Source organism: Stigmatopora nigra, chromosome 18, assembly GCF_051989575.1.
Source record: "Stigmatopora nigra isolate UIUO_SnigA chromosome 18, RoL_Snig_1.1, whole genome shotgun sequence".
Lineage (NCBI taxonomy): Eukaryota > Metazoa > Chordata > Actinopteri > Syngnathiformes > Syngnathidae > Stigmatopora > Stigmatopora nigra.
The window spans coordinates 7,190,797-7,212,157 of NC_135525.1; the positions used below are offsets into that span (position 1 = coordinate 7,190,797).

The 21,361-nt window shown below is 40.6% G+C and overlaps 1 protein-coding gene across 3 annotated transcripts in view; it reads left to right on the top strand.

Moving 5' to 3' along the window:
* The window catches only part of LOC144212017 (uncharacterized), a 73,022-nt gene extending 61,180 nt beyond the window's left edge, over window positions 1-11,842 (top strand). For 2 of the 3 annotated variants that reach the window (XM_077739601.1, XM_077739604.1), the window contains exons 9-10: window positions 10,155-10,238; window positions 11,794-11,842. The gene's annotated coding sequence lies outside the window, so the exon portion shown is untranslated. Of the gene's footprint in view, window positions 1-10,154; window positions 10,239-11,039; window positions 11,140-11,793 lie in introns of all 3 variants that reach the window. The other variant, XM_077739603.1, reaches the window with a different exon arrangement.
* The last annotated feature ends 9,519 nt before the right edge of the window (window positions 11,843-21,361 follow it).

The following is a 21,361-nucleotide window of genomic DNA, read 5'->3' on the forward strand; positions in this document are numbered from 1 at the left end:
ACTGTTTATTTTCACTCATAACACGGCACACAATTGAGAGTGTGGGTCAAGGTGAGGCTAAGACACTTGCAACGGGGGAACAACAAACAGATGTTCTTTGATGATAATTGCAAGGAAGGGAAAAGGAGTATGTAAGGCGGTTAAGATGGAAAGGACCCCTGTTGTTTAGCCCCAGGGGGGCTGTCCTTAACACAGGAAAGCCAGACTACAAACTTGAATGACAGATTGATGGCTTGCAAAAATGCTGATTTCAGCAAAGTTCCTGTTGCAAGTTATGTCAAAAGTCAGCGTGATTTATGGGATCATTTTTCCAAACTGAATGTCACTACGCTGGCGGCTGACGGACAGACGTTGGAGTTGAGCGGCATCAATGGCAGCTGCTGATTATGTTGCGTGGCTTCATCAGTCCTGACGTGATTTGAGGCGCAGGAAGCGCCGCCGCCGGGTGTTCATTAATCACCGCGGCGGCGGCAGCAGCACTTAATCCAATGACGGCATCCTTGCCATCCGTCGTGCTGCTTTAGATAAATCAATCACTCATTGTTGGAAATGCTGGCGACCTGCCTTTCACGGGGCGGTCTATGTTGTTTAACTCATTCACTACCCTTGACCGCATTGGACTTCCAATTTATTCAGACAGGCTCGGTTGGCAGCGGGTTGCTGTGACAGGCAGTGAGTTAACAAAAGATAATAATATTTCGTCCTAAAAAATGAATTGGAATACCTTGAATCTTTTCCAGACTTTTCCACTTTAGATAATTCTTCAAGAATACTAATTTAGTTTGCAGTATCAAGTATTTATTACTGTTTTTACTGTTTGGATTTATTTTGGTTTGTACTATTCGTTAATACTTATACTGACCTCACTGACAGAGAATAGATTCTCTTATTGTAGAATTTCTTGCTATTATTATTATTAAATCAGTGATATTATGCCAACCATGCAGTTAAAATAAAATATAGCGCAGTCAGTAGCTGTGTTACATTACAGTTTTGCACAAAGTATGTGCGATATTAATTTTGGAAATCAGGACAACCAAATTGTGACTTGTTTCCATTGAAGCCAATTTACGAAAGCCCCAACTGACTCTCATATTTGGAGATTTTCCTTACGGATAATGGACTTTTCATAGTGCTCTTGCAATACACATCTGAAAAGGGGGGTATTTTAGGGTTTTTTCCAAAATTTAGGGAGCTAATGGCAGTTGGTTTGCAAGTCAGTTAATTCTCCCTGAGTTTTGTTTTCATGTTTTTCTGCAACCCCTCAGATCGCCTAAAGGCGAGAAACTGTGAGGGCAATGGAGCTTTCGCACATGCCATATCGCTCCCTAGACGGGGATTGTGTTTCTCTTTTCCAGCGTTTATTTGAAAGCTATCATTTCCTGGGATTCATCGTTGGAAAAACGCCATCGATCGGCCGCCTGATAGATGGCCGCTGTCCAGCTATCGACGGGCCGTATTGATGGGTCTTTGTAAGCTCTGCATCTTATTACCGCTCGGTTAAACGATACGCCTCGTTGATCGGCTGTGGTGGGAAGTCAGCGAGTGTAAACACTGCGACTTGATGACATTTTCTGGACTTATACTAGTTGTCAACGCAATTGAAAATAAGCTTCGAAAAAACAAAGAAGTGTAACACTCCTTCCTGGAAGGTCATATGATAATACAAATATTTTCAAATGCAATAACCCTGTCTGCCAAGTTTGCTGTAGCATGAAAATGACTTAGGTGAAGCCCTAAAATGTGTTGCGTTACTACTCTTGTAGTTTACTACTTGAGTCCCCAAGTTTAGTGCGTCTTAATCCAACCTGGTTTCATTTTCTTGTTGGAGGACACTAAGTAATGTTCCGCCGCCAAGCTAGGCCACCGTCTCCATTTGTTTTAACAGTAATACACAATTTAACCTTGACAGTAGCATTTGCAGGATCATAACACTTGCAACGGGTGTAATTTTTCTAACAAACCGCGCCGCAACGTGATACGATTCATCTCGCTTTCTTATAATGCGTAGTATTAATCTGCAGTGCCGTTTATGATGCATTACCCCGGTGAACATGATTCACTTGTTACATCGATAAGAATCGTTCAGTTTTTGTTTTTTTGCCTGTGTTTTTAATGTTGCAGTGTACGTGTTTTGTCACTTCTGTTGGAGTTTGTTGGATTTTGCTCGCTATGCTGTGAAGTGTTGCTACTTTATGGAGAGTGAAATAGGCTCCTGTGCTTTAGATGTTTGCAAACGTGACTTCTAGTGCTTGATTGTTCTCTGGGAGACATTTGTTTTCTTGAGTTGTGGATGGTTAACATTTTAAAAGGAGAAAGTAACCCTCAGAAAGAGCTGGGTGGTCTGGCGAGAAAAAGATGGACTTGTTTTCTTCAGATCGTCTGATTTATTTTAAACTTGAGTTGAAGAAAATGTATTCCACATATTTGTCTAATATTGTCTCATTTCGATTGTTTTCGTGTTTTTGGTATGTTTTTAACTGATAGTTTTCAGGAATCCCTACTGGAAATATCACTTTGTGTTCATATTGGCTGATCTTGATTGCTTTCACACTTATTCATTATTGATATTTTTTAATTTCACTGTAATGTAACTATTACTTTGAAACCTGCATTATTTACAAGTAAAGATGATTTATTCGTCTCATTGTGAACTGGCAGAAACCAACACATTTTCCCATGGTTGATCACCAAAAACAAACCTTAAATTTTCCACAATCAACAATTAAGATTGATTAATCGTTTAGCTCTACTCCCAGCACAAAACTTGATGGTTATTGGTGTCGGCCATTTAAAGTTCCAGAAAGTACAATAGTTTACAATAGCAATATTTGCATGTTTTCACAAATGTAGTAAAAATTTTAGAATATTCTAGCAAGAACCCCCAATTATCAATCATTGCAGATTCCCTTTTAACTGGGAATGATCTGCTCTCCCAGTCAAAACCATCCCTTTCAGTTCCAAACAGATTGTACACCCATCACCTCCAAAGGCTGTATCCTGGACAGTCAATTTTGAGCGCCCCCTCTCCCAGACAAACGAGCTACGTCTAAATAATGCAGTACCCCCTAATTCTCTCTGATTAGTTGCGAGTGGGACGACGAAATTGGTCATCAGCATAAATAACGAGCGAATGAACTGATAGAATGCGAAATCGCCCGCCGTCATAAATCAACGGCGATCCGCCGGCCGTGGAAGTGGGCGGAATTAGAAGTCGGCACTCCTATTAATTATGTTGCCTTGTGAAGGTGACAGCGCGATAAATCAGCGCTGAAAGGCTCCTTCGCCGCCACACTCGGAGCTCTCGGACTGGCTGCAAATTGCTTTGTGTACGCTCCTAATTGTTTCTTAAATAAGCCTCGGTTTTGGGAGGCCGGTGGGGAGAGGTGTAGTCTACCGGGAAGGGTCGTTGGAGTCACAGTCGCCCAATCTCGCTGATAACACGTCACCAATCCATCTTGCTCCAAAACCTCTTGGCGTAACCATTCTTTCAGTGTACAGTGACGCGTACTTTAGTTCGACAGTGCGATGGAGAAAATGCTAATTGGCTCCAAAGATGACTTCAATTCTTTCCATGTGTCAAGTTTCACTCGGAAAAAGGCCTGTTATGTCGCGTTAAACTGACACTCCAATTGGTTTATTTCAATTTCGGTGTATAGAAAGAAATTCAGAAAGATAAATGTTTTTAGAACCATTGTTGAAATGGTAATATTTTTGGCTAGGATGATCAATTTTGGGTTAAGGTCCTGATGTTGTGTATAGCAGAGAGATTTATACACTCTATTGTAGCTCCATGCATCATCTTATGTTATTTCGGGTACCCTTTTACATCCAGAAGCCCCCAAAATTCCACCCCTGGACTGAACATCTATCGTCGTCAATGGCAACCAATGAGTCGAGCAAGATGCCTTTCACTAGGATATACAAGACATCATTTTTATCTTTCCCTTTAATACCTGAATCATACGGCAATGGTTAGTTTTCACTTTACTTGGGTTGAAGTTATTTCGTTAAGAGTTGTTGATTTTTATCCCCTCATCTCAGAATCACCTTTCAACCAATAGATTAATCAATCACACGTGCCCATTCGGCATTGTGTATACACTTTGTCCTTGTAGCTGACATTGGGCCCTTCTCTAGATGTTGAAATAATGCCGCTGTGAGGCGGCGGAATTATGGCGTGCACTTTGATGACATTGCGTCAGAGCCAAGGTGACTGAGTGGAGGAGGTGGAGGAGTGATGGCTGCCTCCCTAACCCTCCTTCCCTCCCCAGCAGCCGGCCATCAACCCTTCCACCCCCTTCTCACCCTGTCAATAGCGAGCTTCATGTCTGATGGAGTCACATCAGGGCGGCACACCTGACACCACCGCCGTGTCTTTATTTCCTGCAGCCGTCCCTTCGCAGTACACATCACTGGTGATTAATACTCCGACAACAGCCGGGAGCTGAAACGCTCGTAGATACACACACAAATACACACACAGCTACTGTTACTGCAAAACACTCATCAGGCACCTGTATTGTAAAAACTTTGATATTGTTAGACTGATTGGCCTGCTGAGATGTTGGATGGAGGTAGTTTTTGTGTTGATGTGAGACATTAGAAATGAGTGTATTAGTTTGGTTGTTTATTTGTTTAAATTATTTTTATTTATTAAAATGAATCCTGTTGCATTTTCCAAAATAGAAGACTACTGTAGTTACACCCTCTCCATACGACAACAGATTTTTCCACTTCATAAAAGCGCAAACACTTCACTTAAATTTCGAGGACATTTTGCATTTGAAATTTCTGAAAAAGATAAACTGTTTATGCTTCACTTTGCAGAAACTAAAATCTATTGACCATGCACTTCTCCAAAGAGAGAAAAAAACAATTATGTTGCATTTAGTGAAGAAGAAAACAAATGTTGTTGAACTATACAAAAAGAAACTTGCATTCTAGGGGCCTAACGTTCCTTAAAAGAATCTAAACTGTTGATGTGTCACTTTCTCTAAGATAAACTACTACTATTGCACTTTCAGAAATGGAAGGCTTTACACTACAATTTTTAAAAGGAATGACAAACATTTGGGTCAGTTAAAATGGAAAAAGGCTATTGAGGATGCACTCACAGAAAAGAGAAAACCATTCCCTGTCTTTTAGAAAAGTAATTCCGACGATTTCGGGTTATTCTTTCGCAGTAAGAACACTTTAAAGATGCGTACTTTCGAAAAAATTCACACAAAACCATGATTTTTACTCTGCATAATGAAATCTTGCAATCATTTCAATCAAATTAGGATTTGTGTTTTCAAAATAAAGTGGAATACAACACCGAGTCGGCATCTGGGGAAATTTTGCGGGTTGTTTCGACCATTACCAGGTCCTGATGAGGTGCAGTCGCAGTTGATTGGATATTATAGGCATGAGTCGTGTAGACAATGTCGTTTCTAATCGCACTCATCTTGTCACAGCTGTTTAACGCACATGTGGCACCCTAAGTGACACTACGTCAGCCGCCGTCTGGCAGATGAGACGTTAATAAATCAAAGTGACCCCTGACTAAAGCCGAGGAAGGCTTGCGTATGTAAATCCCTGAGTGATGCGTTTAATGTGGTAGACCTTGGATTTTTAATAACCAGTTTGCAGCCATTTGCTTTAATAGAAAAGACATTTTCAAGTGTTGGGAAATGATCGAGTGCCATTGATCGGGTATAAAGTGTGCATAGCTTGGCAGGTTGTGCCATTCGTGACCTTAAGTTGTTGACGGCGATAGACGTCCAATCCAGTTGGATGGCTTCTCTCAGTTCAAATGGATTGAGCTGCTTTAATAGCACAGTAATAATGAAAGTTGGCAGTGAATATGTTGTCAAAATTCTCGTACGTAATCTCCCATTTCTGAAGTCCTCCATGACTTGGATGTTAATTAGTCAAAGCCAAAGAATGATTAATGCTATCAAGTTTTTAGAGTTATGTTTGGTCGTTTTTTGTTGTTGTTGGTAGTACTTGTAGTTCCGATTACATTTAGGGTTTATTAACATTTTGAGATTTGTTTTACAGAAAAAGATCAAGATATCCAACTAATGGGAGTATAACTTGAAATTTATTAAATTCAGGATCACTCATCACTTGGTTAAGCAATGAAATACATAACAAAATATATGAGTACAATAAAATTATTAATAATACAAACAAATTACAGAATTTTTTTAAAAAAGGAACATTAATTTAAAATAAATAATACATTATAACTGCGAGTGAATATACATCATATATTTTTGAAAACCATACATTAATAACAATGCATTTTTAGATTTTCACATTATCTTCTGTTTCCAGTTATTATATATATATATATATATATAATTCTCTTAGTATTTCTTTTTAGTAATGGGTATTTGTATATACTTTAGTATTCCCCCATTGCTTTATGTACCTTTATTAGATTAGATTAAATTTATGTATGCCTGTAATTATGCGCAGTATTTTACGCCATGCATCCTAACCCAATAGGCGTCTAATCCATTTCAAGTGGGAGAGATGGCAGCTAATGACACTTTCATTCTGTGCCACCCTCCCAGTGGCAAACTAAGAAGTATAAATATGATGATGTCATCGCCATCAAGGAGTTAAACTGAAACCAGAAGTACATGGCGGGAGTATCCGTGGCCTTAGTTTTTAGGACGAGGTGGCACAAATACACACACACTGGCCCTTCCCCGGCCAGGCGTGTGTCACGAGAACGACAGCTCGTTTCAACGCGTCCCGATGCAGAACGTGTCTCGCTGCCCGCGAGGAGGCCCAATTACCAGCTCGGCGTGAGAGTTAATGACCGTGAGGTGGGAGTGGCAGCTGGCCGACTGGAGGGGCCGCCCTCCGTGTGACATTTGCGCACAACTGGGCCACCTCATGGCCCTCGGTGGCGTGTCCTGCTGACACATGAGACTGTGAAGTAGTGCTCATGCGTTATAGCCTGATTACCTGCCATTTAGAGCAAGGCCCATGTGTTTTCTGCTTGGTAAAAGCTAGTGCAAATCACATATAATGCCAATTTTGGCTTTAAAAACAGTTGCTTTAACATATTTGGAGATATTTTGAGCATATTTGCATTACAACTAGTGATGGCAAAATCCTAATTTACAATTAAAAGCTTTTATTTGGATGGGGTGTACATTTCCCTTAAGTATAAGTGGTTTCTTTTTTTAAATAAATACTGCTTTTGTTTTGGAAAACTGTAACGCTGACAATATTCTGGTTTTAGACATTCGGAAGTATCATTTGACATTGCCATCACTACAACTGAAACATCGATTAATCGTCTTACCTCCAGGTAATTACCTAAAAAAAATGCGATAAACTTTATCTCCTATACCGCATGTGTGCTTACTCGCATCACTGTAAGGCGCGATGAATAGTGATTGGCTCTCGACAAGGTCGCCCCACCCCCACCCCCTCCTCCCTTTCCAAAAGATAACAGGCTTTCTGGGAATTACAACAAGAGTGCCGGGATTCAATTTGAATTGCATTTATAATAGGACGCCGTTGACAATCCAATTGCTCAAGTGTCAAATACCCTGTGTAATAAGGTTGGACCCGTCAGAGTGATTAATGAATTGTCATAGGCAAAGGAAGCATCGTTGCTGTGGGTGATTTGTACCTGCGGGGGCCGGGTCTTGGCCGGACCGGACTAGGCCATTGCCCCGGAACCCGTTCCGGCCCTGACAGACGGATTCCTTTCCTTGTCAACGTATTACAGGCACTTTTCCGCTGTGACAGCCTGCTCTATTCTACCACCTTCTCTACCGGGCCTTCACACGACTCCGGGCAGCTACTGTGTCTTGACAGACCACTGTCACTTCCCATCACGCTATAGCCGCGTCGCCCCCGCCCTCCGCTCTGGCAGACCCAGTTTTCCAGCGCCGCAATTATTTTTTTGACAAGCCATCCATCAGCTTTAACTTTAAAGCACTTTTCCCACTGATAGCCATTGTTGCATTTCTCTGCCTTTTTCTGCACCCGGTGGCAGGGGTGGAATAGGAAGCCATATATTCACACTTTTGTGCTGGAGAAATCTACATTGTAACCGTATTTGTTTACCGTTTTGGGAGGATTTCTTGCTGGCATCATACCCTTGTCAGTTCTAATTAAATTGAGGGTGGGTGGGGATCTATTATAGCACTGTTCGAACTTGATTTTGCCTACTCAGCATCTACTGTAACCTGGTTATATGAAAGGTGGTTTATTTATTCTGAGACCCCCAACAGGGATGGCACTGAATCTTACTTGCTTCACCCTGTTTTTTTTGGAGAGGTCAATTACTAAACTGGCTATTATAGATATAAACTAGGGATTTATAAACATTGAGAACCCCATTTTTGCTTCACCCAGGGTCATTTTAATTAGTTGTGGACTTCAACTAATTAAGGACATCAACTAATTGGTTCTGTAGATCCTGTTGCGTAAAAATAGTCATTTTAGTGGATGTCAATAACTCAAACGTATGGTACAAAAGTGCCCAATTAAAGAGAGTATTTTCCGATGTAATTTTACTCAATCCTTATCACGTATAGCACTTCTTCAATTGTCAGCAGTTAGATAGGAAGGAGGGATGACACGCGGCGTGACCTCACAGAGGCTCGACGGACAGCTAATAGATGGAGACGCAATTTAGCCGGGAGTAGCCGTTTGCCGCTGCCAATACGACAAAGGCGTCGGCGGACGCCCATCGATCGTCCGGAGCTCGTACCCGTGACAGCTTCAAAATTCAGCAATAATCATGACAAACGAGGAGCGGCACTGCGGCCAGAAAATCGTCAATAAACCACGGCGGAGACAAAATGCCAAGGTTGAGAACAAAGGGATAGTTACATTTTGGACCGTATTGATGAAGATATGAGAAGCAAGTTATTAATTACGGTGCGGGATCTTTATTGGATGTTGGCCAGTTATAGATTTCTTGCCAGTTACATTGAATGCCAAGGTCGGAGATTCTTTTCTGGAAGTCTTTGGATGAAGTTGATCTCGACAACTTCTGGGCTTTCTCAGAACTGCCACTTTGTCACCACTCCATTTTTTTTTTTTTTGCAATTAAATCAAGCCGTCGGGTCCGTTTGTCGTGAATTCAAAGTTCAATAGTCCGAGAGGTTAAAAAGCCAAGGGAATCATTTACAGTGGTTGTCACGCCACCGTGATGGCGTTAAATCCTGACTTTAGACCTGCCATGTGGCCTCGGTGTGAAAAGTGACATTTGGTCGAAGGTATGCACGCCGCTTTGGAAGTACGCTTTCTCTCATCTGTGTTTCAAACTCGCACGCCGCTAAGAACAACTCTGGTTATTAATCGTCATGTGAGGAAAGCGTCTTGGCGGAGGTGTGAAGCAATTAAGTGTCACTCCTTGAGTTGTAGAATGTTGGCGTCCATTCGCATGAAGATGCGCCCTATTTTGGGGGGGAATACTGCTTGGTGTAACTCATGATGGATGACTGAGTTGTTATATTAGCACTCAGTTGTTAAATGAAGCGCTTTTCAAATGATGTTCTTTCTCTAATTTCGCCATAGACGTCAAATGATGGCCATTCTCGATTTGTTAATAATAGCCAATGTGTCTTATCAATGAGTAGATAGCTTTGTTTTTAAGTAAATCCACATCGTTACGATAATTGTGAGTCTTTTGCACAAAGAGGCGCTGTGTGTTTGCAATATATTTGAAGGATTTTTTTGTTTTCTGGAGATTTTATCCCTGCTTTCTCACATAAATAAAAGTCTAGAGAGCCATAAACAATTCATATTTTCAAACATTATTCCTTGAGAGCCATACTCAGAATTTAAAAGTAAAAATATATGAAAATGTGAGCATTTATTATTCATTTCATTACTTTGAAAGTAAAAAAAAGGCTGAATTCTTTTGAGAACATTATTTCACTGTTGCTAATCAATGAGTATCAATGAGTGGATGCATGGAGAAGAGTCTAATGAAGAAAAAAATATGATTTACAAAAGGTGGAGAGCCATATACACCCATCAAAAGAGCCATAAATGGCTCCAGATCCATAGGTTCTCTACCCCTGGTCTAGAGTTATTACTTCATGTTGACAAGTCATTTTTTTACACAAGATTTTTCCCAATTTAACTCCAGCCTCTGTACTTTTCCACCTCTGTTCCATCCACAGAAACATGAACACTTCCTCTGCTGTAGGATAAAGTGCAGTTCCTGTTTTCCCAGCGACCATCTGTAAAGGAAAATCTCGCCCAAGGTAAAAACGATGACTGCAACTTGGCACAAGATGAAAAGGCCGTGCCATCAAATCCATTAATAATTCTCATATTTTGGAAACTGAGAGTACATACAGAATCTACGCTATTTAATCTCCTGGTGTAGATAATCATGAAAAAAAAAAGGTCAGCCGCTTCCTTTCCTCCACAGCCCAGAATGATTGGCCTAGCTTTTCTAAGGCAGCCCATTTGTCTGTCAGGGCCGTTAGGCTTGCCCGTGATTTAGCTGCCGTCACGTGAAGCTCATGTCGGCTTGATGACGGCGCTCGCTTGGGTGCGGGGAGGCTCAGGTATGGGTAGAATTTGTCACCTGGGGCTTTGACAGCAACATAATTACTGATGGTTCACAGAATAATAGCATTTGGCCATTCGGAGACACATTAAAGGAATATTTGTTGCTTAACCGATACTTAGTTTCGCGTGAGAACATTCACATTATCTCTAACGACTCATTACATTCCAAGAAGTATTGTCGCTCCCCCTAAAGATTTAAACAAAGCCTTATTTTATGTGACTGTGCAAATATGAGCAAAGAAAAATGGCGGGTAGAATTGACTTTTCCTGGGGTAGAAAGAGCCGTTTTTTTGCAGGAAGTCTCGGTCCCGGCCAATAAGCGACGGGTCTGATAACGAGGGCAGTTTTTGAAGTCTCCTGCATGCTTTGAGGCATTAGCGATTAGGTCATTGGAACAGCCGCCGGGCTCCGGATGATGGATGACTCGCCGGAATGACTTTCTGCCCGGCGCTACTGTTGTGAAATCTTTTCATTGTCACTGACGGCAGGCCAATGAAGAGGGGCTGATAAATGACAGGAGCAAGTGTGAGGAGCGCCTTGTCGTCACTTTAACGCGAATGTGGACAAAGCTGTGATCAAAGCATAGCAGTACCTTCATCAACACAGACTTAACTACATTCCAATTGGATATGAATGGTCAATTTGCGGTCAAAATATTTTCATGCCACAGCTAAGCCTCTAAAATAGTATTATATATGTATACGGATGTGTAACATAACATTATATGTGTATGTCCTTTATTATATTGCAATTATATTATTATATCCGAACTGTAACAGACCACACTGTGTACCCCCATAGAAACTCCTAGATTCACCTATTTTTTTATTCAATTAATTCAATTTTGCACATTATTTTTAGCTAATGTTTTATTCATTTTTATGCACTTATTTTTTTAAAACCCCATACCTTCTACTCCCACTTATTCAAATCTGTGCAATTACACAATAGCTCATTTTTGTGTAAGAAATGTACTTTCCTTAAGATAATAGATTATTGATAGTTGAGCCACAACCCATAGTTATTTTTTCGTAAAATGAACCAAAAAATAGCCCAAAAATAACTGTTTTATTTCCATTTCGCTAATATACTGTAGTGCTACTACAAAGTGACATGATGAAGGGTCTTTGTGCACTCCGTTCTGAGGTGGCCAGCATTTTAGTTAATTTTTGAAAATGTGCAGAAAATTGGAAAAACATGAACACTGCTGATATAAGCATCTTTTCCCTCCCCTCCTTACAGATGGATGAAATTTGTAATTGGACACAAAGTTGGAAGTGGACGCAGCCTGTAAGTAATCTATTATTTTCTTAATCTGAGTATTTTCCTCAAGACTGTGTGTGTGGCCAATGAGTTGGGTTGTTTTTTAATATAACATCTGTATAATATACCCGTGTTAGATGGCATATGAACCAAAACAAATCCCGGATTTAATTTTCGTTGATAAACTATTTGATTTTCCATTGTTAAATTGGCTTGTAGAATGGTGGCTCATAAATGTAAACTATTTCGACTAAACTAGTAGATCGTATCTGCTTTTCCGAGTCTTGGGGTGGTGTTATGGTCTCGTTTTCTTAGGGCCCCTTTTTCCCACTTTCAGTTTTATATTTCATGATAAAACCAATAAGAATCCCCCTTGTTTAATTTTATCCATTGAGGCATATGCCCTATGCTGGCTCTTGTACTTTTGTGACATTGTCATTTAATGATGGCAACCTTACATATAAATTATCATTATATTTTGTTACAATTTCAATGGTAATGGATATTTGTGTATCTTCATTTACTTTCGAACACATTTAAATTCTACCACTTAAGTGATGTGTAAAAATACAGTAGGCCTTTCCGTATGTAATGAGTAAATCTACATGAGTAAAACTTTACACTGTCGGTTTCCGCACCACCTGCAATCTCACCCGAGTTAAGCAATTATGCAGACTTTCTCTTTTTCTTCAGTCCTTCGCCATCTTTGCAGCTTTCTTTTCTTTCCCCGGAGCGCTCTGACCTTGCAGCTTTGTACGCGGGCCATCCATCTTGAGCTGTTTAGCCGTTTCACTGGATACACAGCAGCCAGATTAACGCAATTCATCACCGCAATCATCCTCTATTCATCACCCTCTCCTCGCCCGATGAATGTTTTGACGTCCAGTTAATTTTCGGCTGATGATTTATCAAACGATAATTACCATACTCTGAAGGAGTCATTCGTTATCTTGATAAATGATAATGACGCCAAAGTGGATTGAATTTTAAGCAAGTTCTCTCTGATGGCAACATATGCGTTATTGTGAGTAATAGCCGTTGGGGGTGCTGTAGGTGCGGCAAATTTGGAAATATAATGATTCTGCAAATCTTATCAATATAAATAGTCATTTGTTAGTTAGGGGACTATAAAGCTAGTTGCATTGAGTCATTTCTCTTTGCTGTCCAGAAGGACAAAAAAATGAGATTTAGTGCATATGGATGCAAAAGATGGCATAGTTTTGTATGGAATACTTGTAAATAGATATGGAGTTGTATTGGGAAATGGCCATTGTGCGTGTATTGTACTTAACTAATACATTTCGTTGAAACTGAGATTTAAAAAGTATTTTTATCGTGGTTTTGAATTGGTAAACCTATTACATTTATTCTCAATATTTGGTCAATACATCTTTTATATATGCTTTATACATTTTACACCTTTTTAAATAAGCCTCTTTGCCTTTCAAAGGTCCAAAGCAACGATAGCATTCCCTAAAATATACATAGTTCTGACCTTCCTTTTGATTATTTAGAGGGCGGGTGACTTTTTGATAGCCAAAATACTGACTGTTTAGGAGTATTTTTGTTTTTCTCAATGCGTACACTAACGCATTTTAAAGATAGAAATCATGAAGTGAAAGTTTTTGAAGTGATAGTATAGTCTAAATATTCACATTGGCTCCAGACGACGCCAAATGCCATTTTGTCACTTTCGTAGCACACAATTTCTAGTTGTATTTTCCTAGTTATCTCCTGTCAACTCTCCCCGTTCAATTTGATTGGACGCCTTTAGCCTTCAGTGGCAATTGCCAGTAAGTTAGGAGCGCCAATGTTTTTATTCCGACGAATTTACATGTTATTTCGTCAGCCCTCCCAAGGTCGTCTGCTTGGAATTGATGTTGCTTATTCATCTGTTTCCTGCATCTGTTCTCTTGTCCTTAAACACACCAACCTCTTTGTTTGTCTAAATTATTTGAAGATTCCCTACTTTTTGTAAGAAAAAAAATCCCCCCCTTAATGTGTCCGCGTCCTCGCAGGAGGTCGACGAGAGATAACACGCTGTTGGCCGCGAACAAAAGCTCGTTTTTCACCGTCACAATGGAGACGCAAAGTGAATGAGACTTAAAGTCACACAGTGGACTTTGTAGGCAATGATCACAAAAATTGGCTCAATTCGGAAGTAACCTAAGAAGCTAACAAACGCTTAATCCCATCTTGACACGGGCGACGTACCCTCGGCTAGCCTTTGAAGTGACAATCTTCTTAGAACCTTGCCTCATTGCACAAGAAAGACCACCTCATACGTAACGGGAGGGGGTAGAGGGAAAGGGCACCTAATGGGGAGTTTAGGGGCACTTTTAACTTTGAAGGGAAAATACTATCAGACATTCCTGGGACGGTTTCACACAGAGATTCCGCCAAATTGGCATACTTTTGTGTGGCTCTGAATAGTAGGGGTGTACATATTTTAATGCCAATATCAATCCTTTTTGTATAATGATACAATATTTGCCAATATTACAAAATCTGACAGAAATGGACCCTCTTCCCTTAAAAAAATATACTTTTGGGGCATATTTGGCCTGTTTCCACGACTATTGATGCCATTTCTGAATTTTTTCCAGCACTCCCTGGCCCAAAAATGTGTATTGAGTGTTTTTGGAGAAAAAAAAACTAAAACATAATTCCCCCCTTACAAAAGTGTTAATATTTACTCTTGCCAAAAGTGCACTTTGAGGGCATATCTGGCCTGTGCAAAGAGTGCTGATGCCTGTTGTGAATGTTTTTTTTGTGTTTTTTTTAGCTTTTTTGACAATTCAAAAGGTAAAAAAACAAGAACAACTTAAGCCTCACCCTTTTATGAAAGTGGCAAATTTTGAGGTCCTTCTAAAATACACTTACTGGGCATATTTGAGCATGTTGGTAAAACATGACAGTAATTTAAATGAAAATCCTTCTTTTTAGCAGCACATAGGGCGAAATTAAAAGTCTTAAATTTTCTCTTAAGTGGACAGGCTGCCCAATCAGTATGCCCTAAATTCAAGATTTTGTAGATGTCGCTGTATGATGCTGATAGCTTGACTGTTTGGGTACATTGCTTGTTGACGCGCTATATTTATATAGTTAAAAAGTGGAAGGGTGAAAGGGGAATGCGCCTATACCATTCTTAAAGCAGGACAATATTAGCAGTGACCAAGACGATCCGAAATGTGTAAAATGAGATCGGTTTTATTAAAAACATACTTAACAAATCCTGTACAAAAGTTGTAATAAGGCGTACACAATTTTAAATGATCAAAATAGGGGAAAAACATATACATTGACAGGTATGTAGATCCGATGGCAGTCATAATCACAAAATGTTGCTGTTATAGTTGAGAAAATGTTCAAATTCAATATGAATAATCGCAAGATGATCAAATATGTTTTCGTAGATATGGCAGAGCGTTGAAGGACCAGTTGCGTTGACAATTTTAGTCGTGAATGGGGATTACGTGCCGCCACCTGGGTCGCCATTCTCACGGGCCCCATTATCAGCCTCTTTATTAGTTTTTGACTCAGCGAGAAAAACGTGAGCGCCTCTCGTCTTTTTGATCTCTCACGCGCTGACACAAATCCCTCCTAGCCTGCCGACCGTTCTCAGCTAGGGTAATTAGTGCTAATTAAAAGGTTTCCAGCTGCCTCGTGTGCAATTTTTTTCTTTCTTCCCCTTTACCGTTGTTGTGTGTGTGACACTTTGTCCTCGCAGGTGCCTGGCTTGTGTTTTGAGCCGGACGGCACGTCACTCACATTCCTCGCCGTTTGTTCACAGTCGGAGATCAAGGAGATTAGGACTTTTGTTGTTTACAAAGAGAGTGAAACATATTGTGGTGGGAGGAAAAGAGCTTGGCTTATCGCAGAGGATCAAGGTTTTTGGTGATAGGAACAGTTTTGGAGTAGAAGATAAAGATTAGGAGGTGAATCAATGTATTTTGTGGGATAGAAATGCCGAAACTGTGTTTTTTTTTTTTGTAGGATGACATCATTTGGTAAAGAAGGGACCATTTTAGCCTTTCTGGTCTTCGTTTTTTATTTTGAGGTAGCATAACATAAGTGCCAAAGCCATTGATTGCCATTTCATGGTGGTTTAGTAAATGGTTTAAGTAAATAAAGTGAATAAATCGTAAAAATACTGATGCTTTTTTAATAGTAAAAAGACAGATAAAAGAACATTAGAGAAGCATTACATTATTAAATAGTGAAATATTGCCAAGTATAACATACATTGTGGAAGTCTCTCCCTATTATTGGCACAAGTAGAGTTCATTTGTCAAGGAACAAATTCAACTCATAATTCCATGTAGTCCTGCAAAGGCAATTTGCTTGAGATTCAATTTAGTCCGGTAACAGTCAACACTCATACAACGATTAGGTAAAGCTGTCATGCAACAAGTGAAAAAGTCATGACTACTTCAGCCAGAGGGCGCGTTAGTTTTGCAGTCACAAGCCATCAAGTCAGCCCGACGGTGACGGTGCACGCGCGAGACTTTTCATTTTTTTAACGTAGCCGGGTCAAATCCAGCTTAAAGTCGCTCCCCTGCTTTCACATCCAATTCAGCGTCACATTCTTACCTACCGGCAACCTCTGCCGAGCTCCGGTCATTAATCAAAGTGGAGTGCTTGTCCTGACCTCCACCCCCCCACTACTTCCCCCACCGCCCCCTTTTTCCAACAGCCGACGCCCCACCTCCCCCCCAGCTTTACTTTGAAGTGCTCTGTCCTCTGTGGCATGAGGAAATCATTTGCTGCCCGATTCAATGAGCCATCAGTCCGGCCTGGCCACCTAATGACATGTGAGAATATTAACCTCCTACCACCAAGAGTGCCGCCTTTACTGGGAAGCACTCTATTATTCATGGGAGTTCACAGGGCAGTTTCACTCGTGGTGGCTTTTGCGTGTACTCCAGATCAGAGAAAGGTGTGCCGTGATTCCCTAAAAGCGTGCGTGATCGTATATTTGACAAAAGCCTTCCAGAAGGAGGAATTTAGAAAGCCTCGGTGAACAACTGTCGGATTGAAAATTGGTCAAATGGTGGGATTGTATTGGTTTGGATTTGGTTTTAGGTAGAATTTAAGATTTGAGGTTTTGTATGGTCATGTTTATTATCAGGGAGGGAATTGATAACATGCATGGAATCAAGTAAATTTAAGTGCATACATTGAAAGAGGATTTGCTGATGTAGTACTGCAAAAAATGGGGCAAGAATGCTCATTAGTTTAGGTTTTTATGACTTTTGATGTTAGTTTTACTCCAAATATAAATGAAAACCCCAAAAGGTCTTAGGTTTTAGTGTTATTTCAGTCAATGCTTACACGGTTTAAAAAGTTTGAAGTTACAATACTAACTTTTTGACTTTGTCTGTTTTTCCCAACCCATAGCCTGTAGTTTGTAATTTTAGGCCAATAAAATACAATCTTTTGACTAAATCCGATGCGATCTGATACTCCAAAATAGTCGTTTCAATTGCCAATTTTAATACTGACTGAGTCTGGGTCAGGACATGACTAGTTCTAATGTCAATGATGAACTACAAAATGTATTAATTTCGCTTTTGCCCAAAAAATGTATACTATTTTTAGTCAAATATTCGATTTGAGTAAAGTTGTAGGTGATAAATACTCATGTTTTAGGGGTAAACTCAGGGTTTTCGGTTTACTGTCCTACTTTTCAAAGCAAAATTAGAAGTCCTCAATCCAATCTCTAATATATCTGATGAAGACCTCCTCAAATCCGTCATACTCGCTGACATTCCCAGAGAGGCAAGCTTCCTCCTTGTCACATACAGTAGTGCAGACGCGCCGAGTGACACGCTACGCTATCCCGAGTGACAAGTGACGAAAAAGTATTTTGGCATGTTACGTGGCTGGCGGGGCGGCCCGAGCGCCCCGCGGTCGCAGGTTGAGGACATCCGACCTGAAGTGCATGCAAACTAATGGGCGGCGTGACGGACAGCTGGGCCGACGAGCTCCAAGTGTTTGGCCCGTTGTCAGCGGGAGTTTATCAATAAAGCCCGTCCGCATATGCGCTCGTCTATCGATCCATCCGTCTCTGTCGGCTCGCCTCGGCGTCAATGGAGCTGTCGCTTGTCGTTCAATCAGCCTTCAGAAGCCTCCATTTGTGAGCCTTTCACCTTGGCCAAGGGGATTTACAGTTAGCAGTGTTGACAGGAAGAGGAAACTCACAAAACAGAGTGTTGTTGGACATGATTTGGATAAAATAGTCGAGGAAAACTCGACTCAAAGACCGCATCACCGGACCTGCAGTCGTTAATTGACGCCACGTTAATCGGGCCTCGTTTGCAGCTTTCCCTCCCCCCCTCGGGACCGCCGTAGCGTTTTGCTTTCAACGCTCGGCTTAATTGCAACCCGTCCCTCCCGATCAGGCCGTGTGGCCGACTTCCTCGTGATTAGAGGTGCCGGGACGGCGCGGCCAGATGAGGATAAAGCAGCCTCTTCAGGTCTCGTGGGTGAATAGGGGGGGTCCTCCAGGGGATGGAGGCAAACAAGATGGTACCTGTGTGGCGAGGACAATCTCCCAACTCATTAGAGGACACATGCGTACTGTATGCACACTCACACGGCTCATTGCTTATCAATGGCTCTGACTTTGAAGATGGAGTTCATTGTGAATGTCAATCAAAAGTGAAAACCCCACCCCTGATGACGTTCAAAGTGATTATTTCACATGAGTGCATATTCACACTCTGTAATGACTATGTGAAATTGTTTTTGCGAAAAGCACGCCGCTAATGTGATGAACATCGCAGCTTGGCTAATAGGCGTTATAGCGACAATCACACTGGCTTTGTTGTCGTTCACGGCGACGGCGCTAAGGTTAGTTCCCACGGCGTTGAATTTAGACGATTACATCAGCGGGTGCATGCAGCGGCTGTGACACCAAAACAACAATTAATAAGCTTAAGCCCTTTCAGTGCACTGCATGGCCATTTTAAAACGGGACAGTAATAGCGTTAGTAGAAAAACTAAACAAAAAAATAAGAATTAGTCTGGCAGATGTACTAGAGCAGGGGTAGGGAACCTATGGCTTGGGAGCCACATGTGGTGCTTATGGCTCTCCGCTAAACTGAGCTAAAATCTGTACACTGTCTAGAGTCGCTTTAATCTTCTAGTTTTTAATTAAACCTTTCTGCATCGCATTGATTGGCATCAGGGTTGCAATTTTGTCAACATCATTCTGGGACTTTTTCTACTTTAAAGGCAGTGAAATGACTAAAAAATACACGCATTTTCATGTATTTTTACATCTAGTAAATTCAGAGTATGGCTCTCAATGAATAACAATTGAAAATATGATTTGTTTATGGTTCTCTCCGTCCTCAACCCCTGTACTAGAGGTAAGATTGTGCCTAAAAAAGTCTTATCTTTAACTTCTTTATTATTAATTATTTTGCATTCCTTAGTTTAGTATCCACACAGTTTTATAACACATTGGTCCAACCTAACCCAAACCCGAAGTAAGATGTACTTATACCAAACAAATATGTCTTCAAACGTTGGCCTTTTGGTTTTTAATAATGCTTTGGGGGTGTGCAACCTGCTTGTTGGTGTTCAGAGCCGGGGTACAAAAGTCATTACTGAAGGGGGGGTTAACATTGAAGAATGATGGATGACAAGTTGAATTTGCGTCCAGGGACTGAAGGTGAATCGTGACAGAAGTATTTATCTTGAGAAAGGGGGTCAGGGTCAGGCAAGGCAAGGCAAGGCCTGAAGGGATGAGGACGTTGACAAATTTGTCCAGCGCTCAGGCCTTTTTTTTTTTCTTTGTTTTTGGGCGCAAGTGACCCACATCGCTCATGCTGCCTCAGTGTGGATCTGACGTGGTCACAAGCACTGAATCATTTTTGTAAAGCTGATCTGAACCTTCTTCTGGGTTCGCTTGTTTTGCTCTGGAAACATATGGCAAACCTCTCTGCCCAATCAGGTTGTTAGATTGTTTTTTCTGCATTTTTTTGTTATTACCATCGGCATTCTAAACTCATCTTGTTGTGCTTTTCCTGTAGTAGCCATATCTTTCCACATGAGGCCACCAAATATTTGAACCCTCAGGATCTGTTCCTAAATCGATAACATCTGTCTCCACTTCAACTTAGTTTTATGCAATATTACCTCTTTTGCAAGCATGAAAATGGAGTACTTGGGCTGTCTAAGAATAGTCGTAAAACTTTCTACTTCTATGCTTTTTCCTCAGCTTGGGTGTTGCGCCATCTATCTGAATTGAAAGTCTCGGTGTTTTGTTGAATCTGGTTTCACATGAAACTAAATTGGATGAATGAGATTTTACAGGTCTTTGTTTTTATTTTGTCTTTTATTAGACATTTAGAACTGGCAAATTCTGTCACACGTTTAAAGCAAATAGACAAAAACAAGTCCCGGACTTAACTTTGACGCAAACTTTCGAAAGTGAGTTCATTCATAAATCCAGAGGTCGTCTTTCTCCCTTTGACACTTTTCGAGAAGCATCTGGTTTAAGTAAAATGCCTCGCAAATATGCAGCGGTTGACAGTATTCTTAAAAAAACTCATAAAAATCTGCAAGAAAGTGAAGAGAATATGAAGAAAGTGTAAAAACACTTTGCTACACGTGCCAGCTAATTCTCAGACTTGATGCATTTCTACGTATATTTTGAGTTAGTATGAAAACAATTAAAAAATGTGTGGTTTGGACCGTAAGTCGAACACTTCAAAGGAAGGAATGCTAATTAATATTAATGATGACATTCCATTTGCATCTCAGTGTCATGCCTTTGTCATCTCATTTTGCAATTAGTAGCAGATCAGCGCTTAACGCCATGTGAAAAGACGCATTTGTTTTCGTGCTTTTGGAACAAGTTTTCAGAGCCCGCATGATGGGCGAAACACTTAACCGCACGCCATCCATCATGTTGTCAACGGGCGAATGTTTTGGATCCACGCTAGCTCGGCGCAGACAAAGCAGTTTGGCCCGCGTTCGTGACACGACAGCGTTTCAAAACGCAGGAAATGTGCTCAGGGTTTATTTGGATTATCGCGAAGTTGGAAAGCCAACAAAAAGTTCAACACTATATTAACGTTTTATCTGTCGAAAAGTCTTTTGGGAAAGGAATCACTTAAAGAAAGCGTTGTGAGTCACTATTTGCTCATTGGCTGACATTGAGAGGCGTAGGCGTCCAAACCATTGGAACTTTTGCTGGGAGTGAAGAAGTTAAAACAAACTAAGGGCTGCCATTCTTTATGATTGACGTCCAATACATTTTAACTCAGAAGGGGCTGGCGGCGAAATAATCCATGGAGCGAATATGTTAAAGGTATAAAAGACAAAAAATGTTAAACAGTTTTACAAAGTAAAATTGGAAATTTGACATTATACTTTACGGTAAATACATCGTTCTAATGTTTTAATGGTATATGATCTCCCTCTTGTGGTACAGAAAAGTATTACTCAATTAAATACTAATGCGTAATAAGTGCAAGATGAAATAGAATTAGTATACGTATAATATGCATGCAACGTTTTTCAAGTATAATTC